This window comes from Tursiops truncatus, chromosome 20 (genome assembly GCF_011762595.2).
Source record: "Tursiops truncatus isolate mTurTru1 chromosome 20, mTurTru1.mat.Y, whole genome shotgun sequence".
Lineage (NCBI taxonomy): Eukaryota > Metazoa > Chordata > Mammalia > Artiodactyla > Delphinidae > Tursiops > Tursiops truncatus.
The window spans coordinates 37,672,652-37,692,523 of NC_047053.1; the positions used below are offsets into that span (position 1 = coordinate 37,672,652).

The 19,872-nt window shown below is 38.8% G+C and overlaps 1 protein-coding gene across 3 annotated transcripts in view; it reads right to left on the bottom strand.

The window, feature by feature from the left end:
* The window catches only part of IKZF3 (IKAROS family zinc finger 3), an 89,143-nt gene that overhangs the window by 31,176 nt on the left and 38,095 nt on the right, over window positions 1–19,872 (bottom strand). The window lies entirely within an intron of this gene.

The following is a 19,872-nucleotide window of genomic DNA, read 5'->3' on the forward strand; positions in this document are numbered from 1 at the left end:
TGCTCTGCCTCTTCCCCTTCCATGTATACCAACTGCTAAAATGAGTCTTATCTCTCTCTCTCTCGGAACCAATAAAGAGAGAACACTGAATGTAGAGGAAGCTGGCAGTACTAGTGAAATAGTGTTGAGAAAGATAAAAGGAGAAGTAATCCTTTAACATAACCTTCTAAGGAGTCATTTTCATTGACACAGGTAAATGAAGCTCAACCTAAGCAAGGGGAAGGGCACCTATACCCAAGTTAGGGAGGACTAAACTCGAGGTCCTAGAGTTGTAGGACTGGATAGGAGAGGTGGGGCTGGCCAAAGTGAGTTGGCTGATCAGGTACTATCTCAAAAAGAGGTGCAGCACTCTTAAGCTGAAGAACATAAGAAATGAAGAAGGTAAATTTATGTACTGATACTAAGAAAACCTAAATATTTGCCTGATATAATAACAATAAATATTTACAAGGGATTTTTTCATATATGTATAAGGCTGCATAAATGCTTACTTAAAAAAAATTCATTCTTAGAAACTGGAAATTGTAATGCTCCATGAGGAATCACAAATCAATGGAATTTCAGGGCTCGAAGGGAGTTTAGAGATCATCTAATCCAACCCTTGATTTTCAGGTAAGGAAATCCAGGATCAGAGACGTTTTTGGTGAGTAGTCCAAAGTTATACAGCCAGTTAATAGCAGATTAACTGTGCTTAGAACACTGAGCTTGGATTTGGCCTCACACTCTGACACATCAAGTCTAATATGCCCCTTACTATCATATTCCACACTCCCCCATCAATGGGGTAGACTTTAAAAACCAAAACACACTGAAGAAAAGATATTTTAAAAAACGACATCCCTTCCAAACAACACCAGTAAGTGCAGCTCCTGTTGCCACATAGGAGGAAGTATAACTGCAGCTGTGCCTGGCTTGCTACCTTCCACTCAAGTTTCAATTTTCACTTCTATCAGGGTTACCTTTCATCTATATTAACTGTGTTTGCTTAATAGAGCAAGACAGGGCCTAACCACCAACAGAGGAGCCATTGCTGCAACACTGTTCCACTGCTTCTCATCACGGTTCATGGTTCACAATCTTTCACTCCGTGATTAGAAGAAATGTAGGGCTACAGGAAACATCCAACGTGTTTCAAATTTGCCCATCCTATGCATCTGGATTATACATGAATTGATATACGTTTCCTACGGGAAACGGATGAGAAGGGAATGGAGAGAGATTCATTCCCTTCTTTCTCTGGACACATCTTGCCTGCTTTCAGATGGAATTTGTTTTCTTAAGTGGTTTTTGCTTTAAAAAAAATTTTTTTTTTGAAAGAGAAGGATGCACCTGAGGCGTGTACCCTCCTCTCTTCCTCCATCACTCCAGCTGTGGGTGACATCCCACCAAAGCTTGAATGCTCTTTAGTTTGCATGTAGGCGTTTAAAAGAAACTCAACGGAAAACTTCAGCTACTGAAAACCAGAAACAGCATACAGAAAGGGCCGGCAGAGAAGGATCCTTTTCAATTTCGTTGTAAATGTTAATATGAACAGACTCAGGCCATTCTGTGGTCAGTGACAATTAAAAACTAGTAAGATCAATGTTTCAGGTCTTTCTGAAAACACAGGACATGAGAGGGTTGCTCCTTCTCTCAGGATTTTGGCTTTAATGGGCTTGACCTAGAACTCAATACTACCCCGACCTGGCTCAAAACAAATTCTTGGCTTTTGTCATTTGGGACTTAGCCATAGAACAAGGAAGACAGTATTTGAGACCCAGGGCTCTAAGGGAACGCATACAGACACATGGACAGGGCATTAAGGAAGTCCCTGGGACTTAGCAGACCAAAAGAGCTCCTGGTATAGTTATTGGTTTGCCCTTGGAGTCCTACCAGTTTTAGATAAAAGAACTGGATGTCCTCTCTGCATGGTTACTGGGGATCAACAATTCATTATGGTTTACCATGTGAAAATAAACAGAGCTGAACATTAGAATACATTAGTATCTAAGATAAAAAAGGGATTCCTGAGAGATTATTGGGCTTAGCACCCAGTCTCCAAATATAGTCCACCAAAACTACCAGAAACGACACTAGTCTGCTCTAAGGACTGAGAGGTTCATTCTCTTCCTTGGGAGGAAAATTTATTGGAGCAGAGGAAAGGTGGGGGCATTCTACTTAGTATCCCTTGAAAACATTAAGAAACATATCTAAAATCAAATTGTCATCTTTGAACCCAAAATTGCTGCTAACTTATGATGCCTTTATAGTCACACATGGCATCTTCCTTCTTGCATTCTCCAAGTCTTGAAACTGGAATCCTTTTCCGTCCAATCTCCACATCAAGTCAGTCTCCAAGTCCTATAGATTCTACGTCCTCAGGTTCTCTAGATGCCAACTCCTCTTTTCTATTCCCTTTGCAATTTAGTTTAGCCTCTCATCCCATCATACCTAAACTCATCCTCTCTCAACATTCCTTTCTAGATAGATTTCATACAGAAGTAATCTGTGCTTACTGTCTCTACGATCTCAAAACTGATATAAAATTCCCTGTAATCTGGCTTCTGCCTCCATAATTCACTGAATCTGCTCCCTTGAAGATCATCAATAAACTCCTGATTCTTAAATCTAATGGCCTTTTGTGTGCCATTCTCCCCAGCTTCTCTGTAGCCCTTGATACTGTTGACCTCCACTCCTTGTTCTTCTGTATTTCTGCTTCTTCAGTGAAACTGTACCTTCTTTCCTCACCTTTCTGATTGCCTCTTTCTAGCTCTTCCCCCAGCTCCGCCTCCCAAATACTGTCCTTAACCCCCTTTTTTCTTCCCTCTATACCCCCTCCCCTATGGCAACTTCATCCACTCTTAAGGCTTCAACTAGCATTTTACATGATTAATCACCAAATATGTATCTCCAGGTGTAATCTCTCTCCCCTTCTTCAGTCCTCTGTTCCCAAAGGCCTCCTAGGTATCTTCATAGTTATTCAGGTTAGAACCTTTACAGTCATCTTTCCTTCCTCTTGTTTGCACCCCACGTTTAATCACCCATTGGTTTTATTTTTGTACCCTCTCTCCAGTCTGCTTCTCCTCCCCACTCTTTTACACCCTCCTTATCCCAAATCTCAGACCCTGATTGCTCTCCTATTGTGGTAGCCTCTACATTGTTCTCCCGTCTCCTTTCTCTTCCCTTTCCAGCTCATGCTATACTCTGCCACCAGATGGTTCTTGTAAACTGTAGCTCTGGTCATATCATGACCCTGTCCAAATTCTCCAATATCCTCTGCTGCCTACAAAATAAAATCCAAACTCAGAAACAAAGAATTTAAAAGACCTTTCAATATCTGGCCCCAACAATTTTTGTAATGTTGATTCTGAATACTGAGATATCTTTAACCAAACTAAACAACTTCTAAGTATCCTTCCTTTTATTATTTCCACTGCCCTAAAGGTCTTTCCCCAACAATACCACGGGTCCAAATCCTACACATCTTTTAAGGCAAAACTAATATGCCATTTCCCCCTACTATGCCTTCCCTGATCCCCCGGCTGCAAAATAATCTGTTCCTTCCTTCTTTGAGTTACTTGTAAGCTCACCTCATCTCCCATATGGACATGTAAGCTATCTGAGGTCAGAAGCTACACAGGTTTGTTATTTGTTTTTTGTTTTGTTTTCAACTCAGTATCCCCTATGACACTGCTTCACCTGTATCTGTGAGACGAGAGGTTGTGGGGTTTTAAAATAGAAATTTTGGGGGTCCCAAATTGGGGGTGTGGGGGCTGGAAACATGCATTAAAAATATGTTTTCTACTCAAAATGGATTAAAGACCTAAATGTAAGGCCAGACACTATAAAACTCTTAGAGGAAAACATAGGCAGAACACTCTATGACATAAATCACAGCGAGATCCTTTTTGACCCACCTCCTAGAGAAATGGAAATAAAAGCAAAAATAAACAAATGGACCCAATGAAGCTTAAAAGCTTTTGCACAGCAAAGGAAACCATAAACAAGACAAAAAGACAACCCTCAGAATGGGAGAAAATATTTGCAAATGAAGCAACTGACAAAGGATTAATCTCCAAAATTTACAAGCAGCTCAATATCAAAAAAACAAACAAGCCAATCCAAAAATGGGCAGAAGACCTAAATAGACATTTCTCCAAGGAAGATATACAGATTGCCAACAAACACATGAAAGGATGCTCAACATCACTAATCATTAGAGAAATGCAATAAGGTATCACCTCACACCAGTCAGAATGGCCATCATCAAAAAATCTACAAACAATAAATGCTGGAGAGGGTGTGGAGAAAAGGGAACCCTCTTGCACTGTTGGTGGGAATGTAAATTGATACAGCTACTATGGAGAACAGTATGGAGTTTCCTTAAAAAACTAAAAATAGAACTACATACGACCCAGCAATCCCACTACTGGGCATATACCCTGAGAAAACCATAATTTAAAAGAGTCATGTACCACAACGTTCATTGCAGCTCTATTTACAATAGCAAGGACATGGAAGAAACCCAAGTGTCCATCAACAGATGAATGGATAAAGATGTGGCATGTATATACAATGGAATATTACTCAGCCATAAAAAGAAACGAAATTGAGTTATTTGTAGTGAGGTGGATGGACCTAGAGTTTGTCATACAGAGTGAAGTAAGTCAGAAAGAGAAAGAGAAAAACAAATACCGTATGCTAACACATATATATGGAATCTAAAAAAAAAAAAAGGTTCTGAAGAACCTAGGGGCAGGACAGGAATAAAGACGCAGACGTAGAGAATGGACTGGAGGACACGGGGAGGGGGAAGGGTAAGCTGGGACGAAGTGAGAGAGTGGCATGGACTTATATATACACTACCAAATGTAAAATAGATAGCTAGTGGGAAGCAGCTGCATAGCACGGGGAGATCAGCTCGGTGCTTTGTGACCACCTAGAGGGGTGGGATAGGGAGGGTGGGAGGGAGACGCAAGAGGGAGGAGATATGGGGATATATGTATATGTATAGCTGATTCACTTTGTTATAAAGCGGAAACTAACACACCATTGTAAAGCAATTATACTCCAATAAAGATGTTAAAAAATATATATGTTTTCTAGGCAAATCTTATGCACAATGGAGTTTGAGAACTGCTGCTCTAGAATCTGACACAGTGCTCTGCATAAAGTACATACACAATAAATACTTAATACATGAATATACCACTACATTAACTTCCTAACTGGTCCACGGTATATGTGACCTCTCTTTTAGATTATATCTTATTGCCAGATTAATCATCCTGTAGTACTAAAACTCTTGTTCAGAAACTTACAAGGATTTCATTTTGTTTACAGAATAAAGTCCAAACTCCTTAGTGAGACATTCAAGGACCTGTCTAGAATCTGCCCCAAGCCGACCTGATCATCTCATTTCTCACTAGACTCCTTGAATCATCCTTCTCTCTAGACTAGAACCTTGCTACTCAAAGTGAGGTCCTTGAATCAGCAGTTCCAGCATCCCCTGGGAGCTTGTTAGGAATGCAGACTCTCAGGCCTCACCCTAGACTTACTGGATCAGATTTTGCATTTCAACAAATCCTCAAGGATTCTTATACACATTAAAGTTTGAGAAGCACAGTAGCCATCTTACTAACTGCAGTTTTCCAAACCTCTTCTCCAGTCTTTCCTTTACCTAAAATGCCCTTCCCCACATCAACATTCTATTCAAATTTCCAGATGCTGTTTAAATGCCCTTTCTTCCATGAAGTCTTCCTAGATACCTTAAACTAGCAAAAAATTCTCCTGTTTCTGTCTTCATAAAACATTACATGTAAAACCAATAATATTGTTCCACAGATTTACATTATACATTCAGAGATGTTTATCTTCATTTTTCCTCAATTTTTCAGTTGTCAGTGAACTGTTACTAAAGGCAGAAAGTCTTAAAGATCTGGCAAGAAATACTTGAATATACTTGAGGAGAGGCCCCCACAGCATCCTGAAGTCTTCTGTACAGTGAACAGACCTTTTGTAATGTGAATAATCTCCCATTTCAGTTTTGTAAATTCCAGTCTCTTATTAAATATATTAGGTTCCTTAGACACATGGCTTAAATTGCCACTTGACTCTCAAGAATCTTCACAGGCACTAGCAATATTTTATTTCTTAAGCCAGGTGGTGGGCCCATGGATGCTTGTTTTGCTATTATTCTTTATACATGTAATTATATTTGCCTTTTTTATGTATGATATACTTCATAACAAAAAATGGTAAAGGCTTCCTGAGTAAATTTTTTATAACTGAGTTTGTGGAGAAAAGAACATACCAAACCACAAACTGCTGATAAAGGTAATTGCTAAACATTCCCAGAGGGGGGAAAAGATGTCTAAATTGAATCTAACCCACAGAAAATTAGATTAAGCTGAACTTCTTTCTAAAGGAGCTACTCTGGGGTACAATTGCTCCCATCTTTGTCTATGTTCTGGAGGCCTCTTAGGAAGATGACACACACTAACACACACACACCCCCCAGAGAGAATTTTGTAGGCTGAAAAGAACAAAGGCTTGGCTCACCGGGGCTGAGGCACATGGTCTCATTTCCTGGGGTGATGCTTATCACATGAAAGGTTTGCACTCCAGAGTAGACATTTTTGGTTTCACCTGAGACATTGCAAAAACAATGGGTCTTGGAAAGGATCCAACAGCTAAATCCTTCAGGGGCAATAGCAGTCTCAGCCAACCGTGCCTCAGTTTGTTTTACAGGCACATAAAATGCTCAGTTGGAGAGAAGAACCTATCAAAGATGGCAAACAGAACAGGCAACTTGGGTGTCTTGGATAACATGTTTTTAGTATGAACTTCCCAGTGTAAAAAGCAGGTTCTGAATTTCCACTCTGAACTATGAGATCTCAGAATCCAGTTTAAATCAGGACAAAGTCTGGAGTAATAGCTTCAAGTTTGCCAAAGATACTGTGAGAAGGGACAAAACCAGACAGCGACTGTGAGACAGGGAAGACACAAAACGGTGATGTTGTTTAAGTGTTTTACGAGGATTGGGGGTCATAACCATGAAATCCTCAGCACATGCAAAAGTCAACTGGATAACAAAGAAGCTTAATCATCTTAATGTGGCATTTTAATGATGCCACTGATTTGCTATGCCAATTCAGAGATAATGAGGCCCTAATGCTACAGATGTTCAGCCAGGCTAAAAGAAAGGGTGGGGGAATGGGCTTTTCTAGCATGTCATTTTCTAAGTAACCAATTAAACAAATTGTGAAAGCATCTAAATAGTTTACCAAGTTTTGACAGCTGTTAATAGGATTTAGAAGCTTGAAGCACTAAAGAGCAAAATGGGAGATATATGTATTGTAGGTATTTAGTCTACAGAGTTTGTTGCTATCACCCAATATAGCACAGACAGATTAACTAGAACAGTTTTCCTTATAAAATTGATGTCTGTACTCCTTTCCCACAATGGCTTCTTTGTATTACGAACAGGAACACTGAAATTATGGGTCATTTTCATTTTCTAATTTACATTTTTCTGTGTAAAGTGAGAAGGGAGAAAAACCAATTATATTTTGAGAACTAAAGAATATGAAGTTTTGGGGCTTCCCTGGTGGTGCAGTGGTTGAGAGTCTGCCTGCCGATGCAGGGGACGCAGGTTCGTGCCCCGGTCCGGGAGGATCCCACATGCCGCAGAGCGGCTGGGCCCGTGAGCCATGGCCGCTGAGCCTGTGCATCCGGAGCCTGTGCTCCGCAATGGGAGAGGCCACAGCAGTGAGAGGCCCGCGTACCACAAAAAAAAACACACACAAAAAAAAAAACCAGAATATGAAGTTTTAGTATTTTCTAATCAGTAAAATTATAAAGTTTCAATGAAAACAAAACTTTTGGTCATTGATTTATAGTATCCATTATGTTTTCATTTTTCTCTTCTTTTAAAATTTAAAATGATAGACATCTAGTAACTTTAAAACAATTATTTTAAAATTAGGAAAAACTTGGAAAATGTGAATCAGACTAATAAGAGATAAAATATTGATATCTCAATAGCGATGAAATAAGAGGTAGCAGTTTGGACAATATTTGATTTGGTTTAAGTTCTCATTAAAACGTATTCTTATCAGACTTTTAAACTTGCCCTTAAAGAAGCTAAACTGGTAATCAGTAAATCATGTCACTTCAAATTCAAGAGCATTAGCATGAAAACATGAAGAAAGTTTCAGCTGCAAAGGAACTACCCTCAATTTTACTGACATTAATCTTTGTCTTATTATCTGACTATCAAATAGCTCATTCATTGCCATAATAGTAAAAATAATTTTGCTTAATAATTTCAGTGCGATTCTTTGCTTCTCCATTAGAACAAGAGGAGATTTATTACTTTTAACAACAGGAATACACTACATATCAGCAGTAGGTATGGTTACAGCTGATCAGTTGGGCTAAGCTCTTCAGCTATCATCAGGCCAGGTGAATTCTTTGAGTTGTGAGGACTGAAAAGCATGATGTGTGGAAGTTCCTTCTAAACTATAAAAAAGTATACAAGTATATTTTTTCATTTTTGTCCATTATAGCTATGAATTTTTCTATTGATCAACCTGTGTATTTATTATTTTATATTTATATTTCTGAGAAAGAACTGTTATCCATTGAAAAATATTGACTGAAAATGCGTTTAAAGAGGTTAAGGTTTTGGATGTTGCCTAAACATACTAGAGATAGACTAAAATATGTACCTGGTAGATATCTCATTTATAAATCTAGAAGAAAAAACTTTCTTCTCATTCATAATTTTCTTGTATAGAATATTCACTCTATCTTTCTCTTAACAGAGTTCAATTAAAAAAATTTAAGGCGCAGTGGCGCAGTGGTTAAGAATCCGCCTGCCAATGCAGGGGCCATGGGTTCGATCCCTGGTCCGGGAAGATCCCACATGCCGCGGAGCAAATAAGCCTGTGCACCACAACTACTGAGCCCGTGAGCCACAGCTACTGAAGCCCGTGCACCTAGAGCCCGTGCTCTGCAACAAGACAAGCCACCGCAATGAGAAGCCCATGTGCCGCAACGAAGAGTAGCCCCCACTCGCCTCAACTAGAGAGAAAGCCCATGGGCAGCAACGAAGACCCAATGCAGCCAAAAATAAAATAAATAAATTTTTAAAAAAATTTCAGGCATATTAAAACATAATTCTTAGAAAAATTCAAAAATTGTCATCCAAATACAGTTAAATTGGTTGAAAACATTCTGACTGTCACAACACCAAACTCAGGATGATGGGTAAGGGAAGGAATGAAAATGTCTTCTATATATATGCAGAGCATAAGTAGTTCTTGGTATACATAGTACACGTATGTGTTATGTCAACTGTACAACAGTAACATGTTTATTTCCCATATAGATCAGAAGCATCATCAAGGCAGGGGCCAGAACCTAGAACTTTTGTGTTCCCTAGAACCTTCCAGAGGGCCCACTTATCGTAGGTATTGAATGAATAAATGAATGAATGAATGAACTCCTTGGGCAGCCTGAACCAATTTAATGATAACAAGAAGGCCAGCCAAGGAAGAAGTCAGTCAGTTTGCTGTATCACCCCCCAACTTGTCTACAACAGTCTGAAGATGAGCTGTAGTATGCAGAGTTTCTCCTCATGATACATTAGAGAAAGTCCCAAGTCCTACAGTGATGATCAGTTTTCCAGATGATTTCTTTGCCTGGCGTGGTCTGGCTTCAGCCCCTCCTACTCTGCTACTTTAGAACAGGATGCCACTGACCAGTCCCTGCTTCTTGAACCTCTTCCCTCACTCTATTCATTCCTGGTTCTATTCCTACCTAATTTATTTTCCATGTTTACTCCTCTTTCTCTGCCTCCTAGGTGTGAATGGTCTCCAGGGGTCTGTTTCTTGAACCTTTTGTTTTTTCACTTTACATATTCTCCTGATCCAACTTTTTGTTGCTAATGACTCGCAAATCTTTATTTCCAGCCAGTTCTCCCTGCTGAGCCCAACAGATACTTCCAATCACCTCTTGGATTTCTTATACTTGTTTCATACTCAACTTGGCTCACTGTTTTTATCTTCTGTACTTCCTTTCCACGTCTGCTCCTCCTATGGTAGTCCCCATTTTCTTCTCTGTGTAGCCACTCCTTGATGTCAATGTCTGTATATCATTCCACTAGCGCCCTTAATATTTAGCACTCTGTTGGGCACATAGTTCAGCGACTGCTTACCAAATGAACAGAAGGAAGGAAAGAAAGAAGGCAAGGAGGAAGGAAGGAGTAAACAATTATTTGTTCTTTGCTTCAAGTACAAAATTAAGGTTGGAGATGTTTCCAAAATATTGCACAGGTTGTAATTTTGCCTAAGGCTAGCATCTTAGGCCACAGCAGAAGAAAATAATAAATTGTATTTCTAACTTAAAGTATATCAACCAGACTCAAAGGGTATAAAGGATTCTTGGAAGAGAGAAAAATGAATATAAGGCTTAAGAGTTAGAAGATTCTTGCTCTTTTAAACATTAAATTAATTAAAACAAAATATGTACAAAATAATATAAAATTTACCATCTGCTATATATTCTTTGGACTTTTCTTCTTCTCTGCTTCCTCCATTCCCCTCTCTCTGTTTTTCAAATAATGGAATTAGAGCACTAAGAAACAATGGAAGGAACTCAGCACTGACTTGTCCTAGGTGAATGTACAACGTTAAAAGCACATAAGGGAATGAGCTATCTTGTCACTGGAACATGCTCATCCCTGGGGGTAAAGTGTAACTGCTTAACAGCTGCCCAGTGACACACTTCAAGAATGCAAGCAAAACTGCATCCTAGCTCCACCAGCAACTGTGGAGGGAATATTGTCTGGCAGAATGAAATGAGGATGGAATCTAGGCAACAAACTGCAGTACATGCCCCTTTCTATTTAAAAAGGCAACTTCCAATGATCACAAATAGAAGTTTCTAATAACAGTATTCAAATAGCACCAGAATGGGCACTAATAATTATAAGGAAGGAACAATACCATATTTCACTCTTATTTTGCCCACAGAAAATAGGTTTGAATATCTTTTTTAAAAAAAGTTCTGATGAAAGAACATGAACTTTGGAGTATAAGACAGAATCTAGGTTCAAGCTGTGCTAACTAGTTGTGTGATCTCAGCAAGTCACTTGACTTCTGTGAATTTTCTTATTTGTGCAACAGTGATAACATCTACGCCTAACAAGGTTGTTACTGTAATTAAATTAGGCAAAATAATGTATATAAAGGCCTAGCATATTAGCTGAGACATAATATCTTTGTGACCTTGGAATCTAGATTCGATACCAAAAACATGATTCATAAATGAAAATTTCTTACAACTCAATAATGAGAGAAATAACCTAAACTGAAAATGTTAAAAAGATCTGAATTGACATTTCACCAAAGAAATTAACCAAATGAACAACAGGCAAAGATATTCAACCTCATTAGTTATTAGAGAAATGTAAATTAAAACCACAGTGAGATACTGCTTCACACCCACTAGAATGGCTATCAGCAAAAAGACAGACAATAATGAGTGTTGGCGAGTACGTGGAAAAAATGGAGCTCTACCTAATACATGGCTGGTGGAAATGAAAAATGGTACAGTCATTTGGAAGAAAAGTTTGGCAATACAGTAGGCAGCCTTCTGAAATGGCTCCCAATAATCCCTGACTCCTAGTATTCATATCCTTGTGTAATCTCCCCTTGCATGTGGGTTGGACCTAGGTGATTTGCTTCTAATTAAAAGAACATGGCAAAAGTGATGGGAAATCACTTCTGTTATTATACTATAAAAGAATATGACTTCCATCTTGTTCTCATTCTCTCGCGTGCACGCTCATGCTTCTCATGAGCTTCTCTGATGAAGTAAGCTAGACAGTTCACATGGCAAGGAACTGAAGGCAGTTTCTGGCCAAGCTACAGTGAGGAAATGAGTCCCTCAGTCCAAAAACCTTCAAGGAACTGAATTCTGACAAGCACATGAGTGAATTTGGTAGTTGATCCTTCCCTACTAAAGCCTTCAGATGAGACCACAGTCTGGGTCAATACATTGATTGCAGCCTATGAGAGACTCTGAAGCAGAGGACCAAGATAAGCTGTGCGTCTATTCTTGAGATAATAGCTTTGTAATGTTTTAAGCTGTTATGTTTTGGGGTAATTTGTTATATTGCAATCAATAACTAATATAGACTGTTTCTTATAAAACTAAACATAAATTTACCATACAACCCAGCAATCCCACTCTTAGGCATCTACCCAAAAGAAATGAAAACCTATGTCCACACAAAGATTTGTACACAGGGCTTCCCTGGTGGCGCAGTGGTTGAGAGTCCGTCTGCCGATGCAGGGGACGCGGGTTTGTGCCCCGGTCCAGGAAGATCCCACATGCTGCGGAGCAGCTGGGCGCATGAGCCATGGCCGCTGAGCCTGCGCGTCGGAGCCTGTGCTCCACAATGGGAGAGGCCACAACAGTGAGAGGCCCGCGTACCGCAAAAAAAAAAAAAAAAAAAAAAAAAAAAAAAAAAAAAAAAGATTTGTACACAAATTCTCATAGCAGGATTATTCATAAAAGCCAAAAAAAATGGAAATAATCAGAACATCCATCAATTGGTGAACTAATTGATGGATGTAAGTAAGTCTAATTACCATTAGACTTACTAATGGTAAGTCTATAGAGACAAAAATCAAATTAGTGGTTGCCTGGTGCTGGGAGTAATAACGGGGAGTGACTGCAAACAGGTACAAGGAATTTTCTTAGGGTGACAGAAATGTTCTAAAACATGGTGCTAGTTGCCCAACTCTGTAAATTTACTAAAAATCGTTCAATTGGACACTTAAAGGTATGTAAATTATAACCACACTAAAGCTGTTTTTTTTTTTAAAGAACACTATAAGGATTAAAAAAAAAAACCCAACAACTGATAGCCAGCTACACTGATACTGACTGTCTCAAGAGGGGAGAGTTTAGCAGCTCATTCACCAACTATTACAAGAAGCATCGTGACAAGTGTAGCTTTTGAGCTATGATTAAACTCATATGACGAATCCTCATAAGACTATCTTTAACTCCTTTTGTTCTTATGTAACTAATTCCATGCCCTTTTCAAAGAATTAAATAAATTTTTTGTTAAAAACACAAGTTGTATCTGCTACTTGGCAGTAGGAAAGAGGCTAAAACAATCAATGTAGGAGTTGGCCTCACAGGACATCTCCTATAGTTATCCACTTCAGAGAATACCTAAGTAACTACTGATTTTTGCTCTCTTTCTAAATTGTACTAAAATCCATAAAGATCCAGATTTTCTAATTGTATTAGTTCTTTGTCACATTTTGTGCTTTTATGTCTTTTTATGTCTCATTTTCTATTCTGTTAATGGTTTAGTGTGCTTTACTAGGCTATGACTATTACTTAATTAATGAGCACTGTCCCTGATCTACAAGTTAGCAGTGGTACAAAGCACATGGGGAAGCTCTCTGAGGGTTCACTCAAGAATGTGAGAGTTTAGTTCTCCCATAAGAAAAGAAGAAAATAAAGAGTTATCTTTTCTATATAATCTAAGAGAGAGAACTAGTACAACCTGAAGGACTAGAACCGGAAAATCAAGTTAATGGTGAGTAACAGTTCATACAAAAATGCCAGAAATAGTTCTGGGCTCCAAGTAACGAAAAAAGGTAATAAAGGTACATTAAAGTGGGTGAGAAGTATGGCCAGAAGCCTAGAGTGACTTAAGAGAAGCTAATAAAGAGCCTTTCCTATTTTCTCTAGGGCTGCTATGAACTTCTTTGAGGAGTAACAAAGGGTAACAAAGGCATGACTGGGAATTCTGCCTCTGCAGACGCAGGTGCAGAAAAGCCTGGTTCTAACAAATCCCGCCAACGTTTTTAAAATGCCACCAGACTGACTAATATAGTGAACTATCTACTGCGATCCCATTTTTACTTATTCAGTTGACATAATTAACAAATCTATTAAGGGTAAGGTCGCAAATTATTTTTAATTATTAAAACATGGATTTCCATATGTTACTGTTTAGACAGCATCACTCACTGAAGAATATAGTTTTCAAGACTGTCATTTCTGCAACCTCGAATCTAGATTGAAATGCAGTCGGTTAAAAAGCAGATTTCAACCAGGCAGCTGAATGAGAAAACATCTGGACCTACCAGTCAGAATGAGAAAGGTCACATGTTAAATACAGACAATCTTGTTTATTGGTGTTTGAAGGTTATACACCAAGGGCTGGATTACCAGAGTCCTCCTTTAGCCCTGGCTCTGACATCTTCATTCATCTGCTCTGTGTGTGACACTTTAAAATCCAAAGCTTTAAAACTACTGCGCTGTCAGTCACTTCCAAATGTAATTTTCCTAATTCTAAGCCTGAATACTATGTCAACCTATTTGCTAGACTGCTGGGTATCAAATGCTGGAAGAAACCACATAGAATTGTCAGGGGAAGATGATGTCTATTCTTTTAAAAACTGTTTTCCAAATTGCCACCCAGCATTTTTCTATGGATGAAGCACTTCCAACATTCCCTATCAAAATTAAGAAAAAAGGAAAGGCTTTTGAATCAACAAGGAATACAATTAAAAGGTTGCCTAGGATAGGGTTCAGGCTGGTGATGAAGTAAGGGGGATTGTGCCTATTTCATGATTTTTCATAATTAGTATATATTATTTTATACACATACAGAAATGAACCAAAATTGTTTATGTTAAAAGCATAGAGACCATTACAAATAAACTATAACAAAAACAGCGAAGTCAAGAAGCTTAAGACTTTATACACTTTGGTCAGGGCTTTTTCATCTTTTCTGGGTTGTGGACCTACCTCTTTGAGAACTATACTGTACGTAGAAAAATGTACACATAACAATAAACACAAAATTTCACATAGTTTTGAGAGGTTTCTCAAACCTTGAAGTATCAAGTTTAACGGCCTAATAAGGCCGTTAAATAGGTTCAGGCTTAAATTGAAGGCTCCTTATGTTACATTTTATGTACTGTACATGACAGTGGCTGGTCTTCAAATTTTTTGCTCGAGTACTCTCAAAAGAATTTTGAAAAATTATATTTCTCCCTTGTATATAGTGGAAATTAAGTGGATATTAAGTTGACATCTATAATTTCTTATCATAAGTTAAAAGTTTTTAAAACAAAAACACATTTTTGTTCATTGTAAATAATGATGGTGAAAACTGTTATTGCACCCTTTCAAATGGGTGCATATGGAATATAAATAATAGTGATTTGATTTACTCCCTCATAAATTTAAAAATACATAAATAAGCTTTAAAAAATGAGAAAATTTGGGCTTCCCTGGTGGCGCAGTGGTTGAGAGTCCACCTGCTGATGCAGGAGACACGGGTTCGTGGCCCAGTCTGGAAGGATCCCACATGCCGCGGAGTGGCTGGGCCCGTGAGCCATGGCCGCTGAGCCTGCGCGTCCGGAGCCTGTGCTCCGCAAGGGGAGAGGCCACAACAGTGAGAGGCCCGCGTACCGCAAAAAAAAAAAAAAAAAGAGAAAATTTCTCCTTGAACTTCTATTTCCATTTCTCTTTTCCCATAGAATTTTACCTTTATGTGCTAGTCTTTTATGCTTGAGTCTTCTATTGCTCATCCTATCATATGTCTCTACAAGGAAAACAACTATAAATAAAAATAAAAATATTTTTATGAAGTGCTATGTTAAAAATTCTTTGGGATTGAGTTATCATTACAATTATTAGCGTACAATTGATGAAAACAATATATGTATGCTATAAATCTGGATCAATAATTATTAAATATAAAAAGTAAAACTTGCTGGGAATGCACCTCTCAATGAGATGGATGGAGGGGGGCAAGCATTTATGAAACTTTGATAAGAGGAATTATCTAATTGACCCTTTATTTGGCATCCTGGAAATATTTACTTTAGGGCAAAGAAGTAAAATTTGGGATGGGAGAGAGAGGTCCCTTTCTTTTACAAAGTGGAAAAGGATCACTGTGAAAAGGGAGGTGGGAAAGAAGAACATCAAAGACAACAGCCTTATAGGGGAGACCTGCTTCAGGAAAGGGAACATAATGAAGGTGAAGACCTGGAGATTGATTCTCTTAAAATTATCCACATCCATGTAATCCTTGGAAAGTCTCCCCATATCCCAGTTTGAAGAACACTGCTAAAGAAGACCTCAAGGCCAAAATGTACTCACATGTCCTTTTTCACTTTACTTAACCAATTGACAATTATTTAGTGAGCACTTGGGAACAGTGCAGGGGATGAATGGATAAATGGATGGTTGGATGGAAAGGCAGAAAGAAAAATGGGTAAATATTTAGCATTTACCGTATACCCCAAACTTCAGCATAAAAGAAGAATGAGATTAAAAAAGACTGTCCTTGCCATGTCATCAACTCTTTGGGATCAATGAAGTACAGTAAGACTTCACCGGAATGCAATATGTATTGATATCAATTTGAATATAACAGGATTGGTGATTGCCTCCAGCTGTTCACTCTTCTTCCCTTCTCTGATAGGAGCAAGCTAAAATTCTTAATGGGATTAGGTAGGAAGTAACTGCCTCATGATTATTTGAGACTTTTAAAGTTTAATGTGTGGTCAGTTGTGTCTAGTCTAAATTTCACTGTTGTTGTTTTGTGCTTTTTGTAACAGTAGCTACCAAAAACCTCCTATATTTCATTAACTTTGTAATAATGTGACCCCCATACCTTAAGGATAAAATTTCTGGATTGTGCCTACTATGTTGTGGAGATATCTCACTTACTCTTCTCCAACACTATTCTCCTTTGTGCAAATTACCAAAAAAAAAAAAAAAAAAAAAAAAAAACCCTCTGACGAATCATGAAAAATGGTGACCTAGTGAGCCAGAACAGGATTTCATTCAGTCTTCAGTCCAGTGGTATGCTGGTAAATGCTTAAAAACCCACTCAGAAGCGGGGAAGGGCTTCTTCGTAGCATTTGCTAATGTCAGTGGTATAAATACCACGGCCCGTTCCAAGCCATCAATGTGAAGTCAGCCAGCTCACTGAAAATTTAACAAGTGGTTATGAGCTGACTCTGGCGCACGACTGGGACTGCTCATTTACCCCTCAGCAGGGTGCATTCACGTGGTTACCAAACTGTACCAGGGTACACAATGGCCCGGTTCACCATACTGGGTGCCAAACTTAGTTTGAGTGGCCAAACTCACTGGGCAAGAGTAGATGCTATGAGAGTTAGCGGGCACAAATGGGTGTTTCACACGTACTGCTAACCAACTGGACTAGAATCTACATTTTTTTAAATTTCATTCATCTTGCTTCCACCCCAAGGAAGCACCAGTACTATTGCTCCATGGTTAAAAGAAAGCCAAAGGAAAGGGAAAGAATCTTGGAGGACCCACTAAGTACAGTAGGCAGACCTATTTTTCTGTCAACTGTTACAACTGTACATTCCTTTTTCGCAGATGCCAAATATCTTCCTATAAGTTCCTTTTAGTTCACTGTGCCACTTAGCTTGGTTTAAAAAAAAAAAGAATCCGGGTGTTTTTCGTTTAAAAAAAAAAAAAGTCAAGGAGAGGTGTCTGGGTTTCATCACCAACAGAACTTACCCGTTTGACACAGTATGAGCCGTGAAGCCTCTCTGCCCATTGTGAGCACTTACAGAAATCCCCTGTGAGTGAACTTCTGCAGCAAAGCACTGCTGATTTTGTAAGATAACCCCTGCATCCCATGAGCGACAGGTCTTGATCTGGGCTTGAGAGATGTAATATTTTGATAAAAAGCGGCACTTCCTTTTGAAGCATGTATTTGCGTGTGTTGAGCAGTACCGCTGGAACCTCAGTGAGCGCCTAGGCGAGGCTGACAGTCTCTCCCAGCTCCCTCCAGACATAGACCCTCCTTCACATATCTAAATGTAGCAGTAATTAGCATCCATAAACCACAAATGTGGCTTGGTTTTTTTCCTCCCACTTTCAGAAGCATCAAAATAGTTTGTATTTCTCATGAGTGCAAAAAAGTTGTACACCTCAAAAGATATTGAGACCCTGACACAGAAAACTACTGGGGATGGGGGCTCTAGCTCCTGAGGGGGGGAGAATTATTTTTTCAGCAAACTTTCTAATTAAAGTTCTCATCTTTGACCTAAGCATCACACAAGGTATCAGCATAGAGAAAATTTAAGGCCTTCCTTTCAAAAAATTATCAGATTCAACTTTTTTCATGGAATCAGTCACAATCCTAACTCTTACACAAGGAGTAATTAAATAAATACACTAATTGATCACCACTGTACAATTAAAAAGAAATCTATTTCACATTGAGAATCAGGTATATCTGATATTCGATTGTAAAGATTTTGAAGATGAAGGGTGTAGTGCGCTGAATGTATCCCCAAAGTTCACATCTGTCAGGAACTTCAGAATGTGACTTTATTTGTAAATCAGATCATTGTAGATGTAATTAGTTAAGAGGAGGTCACCCTGGATGAGGGTGGGCCTTTAACCCAATGACTAGTGCTCTTATAAGAAGAGGAGAAGACATACAGAGATATACTCAGGGAAGAAGGCCATGTGTTGACAGAGGCAGAGATTAGAGTTGTGCTGTTACAAACCAAGGAACACCCAGGATTGCTGGGGGCCACCAGAAGCTAGAAAGAGGCAAAGGAGGATTCTTTCCTAGAGCCTTTTAGAGGGAGCATGGTGGTGCTGACACCTTGCTTTGGGACTTCTACGCTCCCAAACTGTGAAAGAATAAATTTCTGCTGCTTAAGTCACCCGGTTTGTGGTAATTTGTTATAGAAGCCCTAGAAAACTAATACAAAGGGTAAATGTGCAACTTAAGCAGGGTAAACAGCTGAAGCTGATGGATATTGAGATACATTGTGTACTTTTTGCCCAGTAGTAGCTCCAGAAAAAACTGCCAGTGTAAGTAGAAAAAGATGGTGTTTGGTTGTTAGGAATGCTGAAAGATGGAAGCTAGTATCATGTTAAACGCAGGGTGTTGATAGCCAAATTCATATTCCCTAGTTATTCAGAGAAGAAAAGCAATGCCACCAGCATATTCATGGCGAATCAAAAACTCAAAACATACATGCAAATGACAGAATCTTTCCTTCCTTATTCTAAGTGGGAAATGGCAAAGATGGGGATCCAGTTTCAGAGGAAGAAGGACTGAAACAAAAAGCTGTGAGGTTCTACCTCAGTCATTCTGCCTTTAACGGCATTTCTTTTTCACAGGGCCCCGCTGGGATGATATTCCACCATCTGGTGTGTCATCTCTATCTAGTTATATCCCTGGGTACACTACTGTTAAAACACATCTTACCTCTAACCCTGATCTCCAGAGGCTTTATTTTAGTCTATTCCTCTGTGAACACAGGCCAGATACAAGCCATAAAGATATTCTCTCTCATGATATGTTTTATAATTGCTTTAACACCTGCTTTTGACATTACAGTATCTCAGTGACATTTTACATCCCACAGGAAAGTCCCAATATCCTCCGTATTCAGTGAAGTGCCTATGATACTCTCAGCACTCACTCAATATTAAACAAACATAAAGACTTGGGGAACCCTGGGTTATCTCCTACTGCTCAAGACCCGTCTGACAACAGTTAAGAGTTGGTCGTTACTAAGAAGAGAAATAATAATTGTTCATAGGAGTCAATGACCAGGTTGGAAAAAGAACTCTCAACCTCTTCAAAAATCTAGGTGGGTTATATCACTTCTTAGGTAGGTATTTTTAGAAAGATGTAAATGTGGGCTACTAGGGCTCTTTTTTTCAAAAAGTTTGTAATGTAATGGGGTGAAAGTTTGTCATGCACAAACAATTCCAGATGGATAGAGTATAATTAGGCTTAAATAAGTATTAATTAAACACACTCCAAAAACTCAG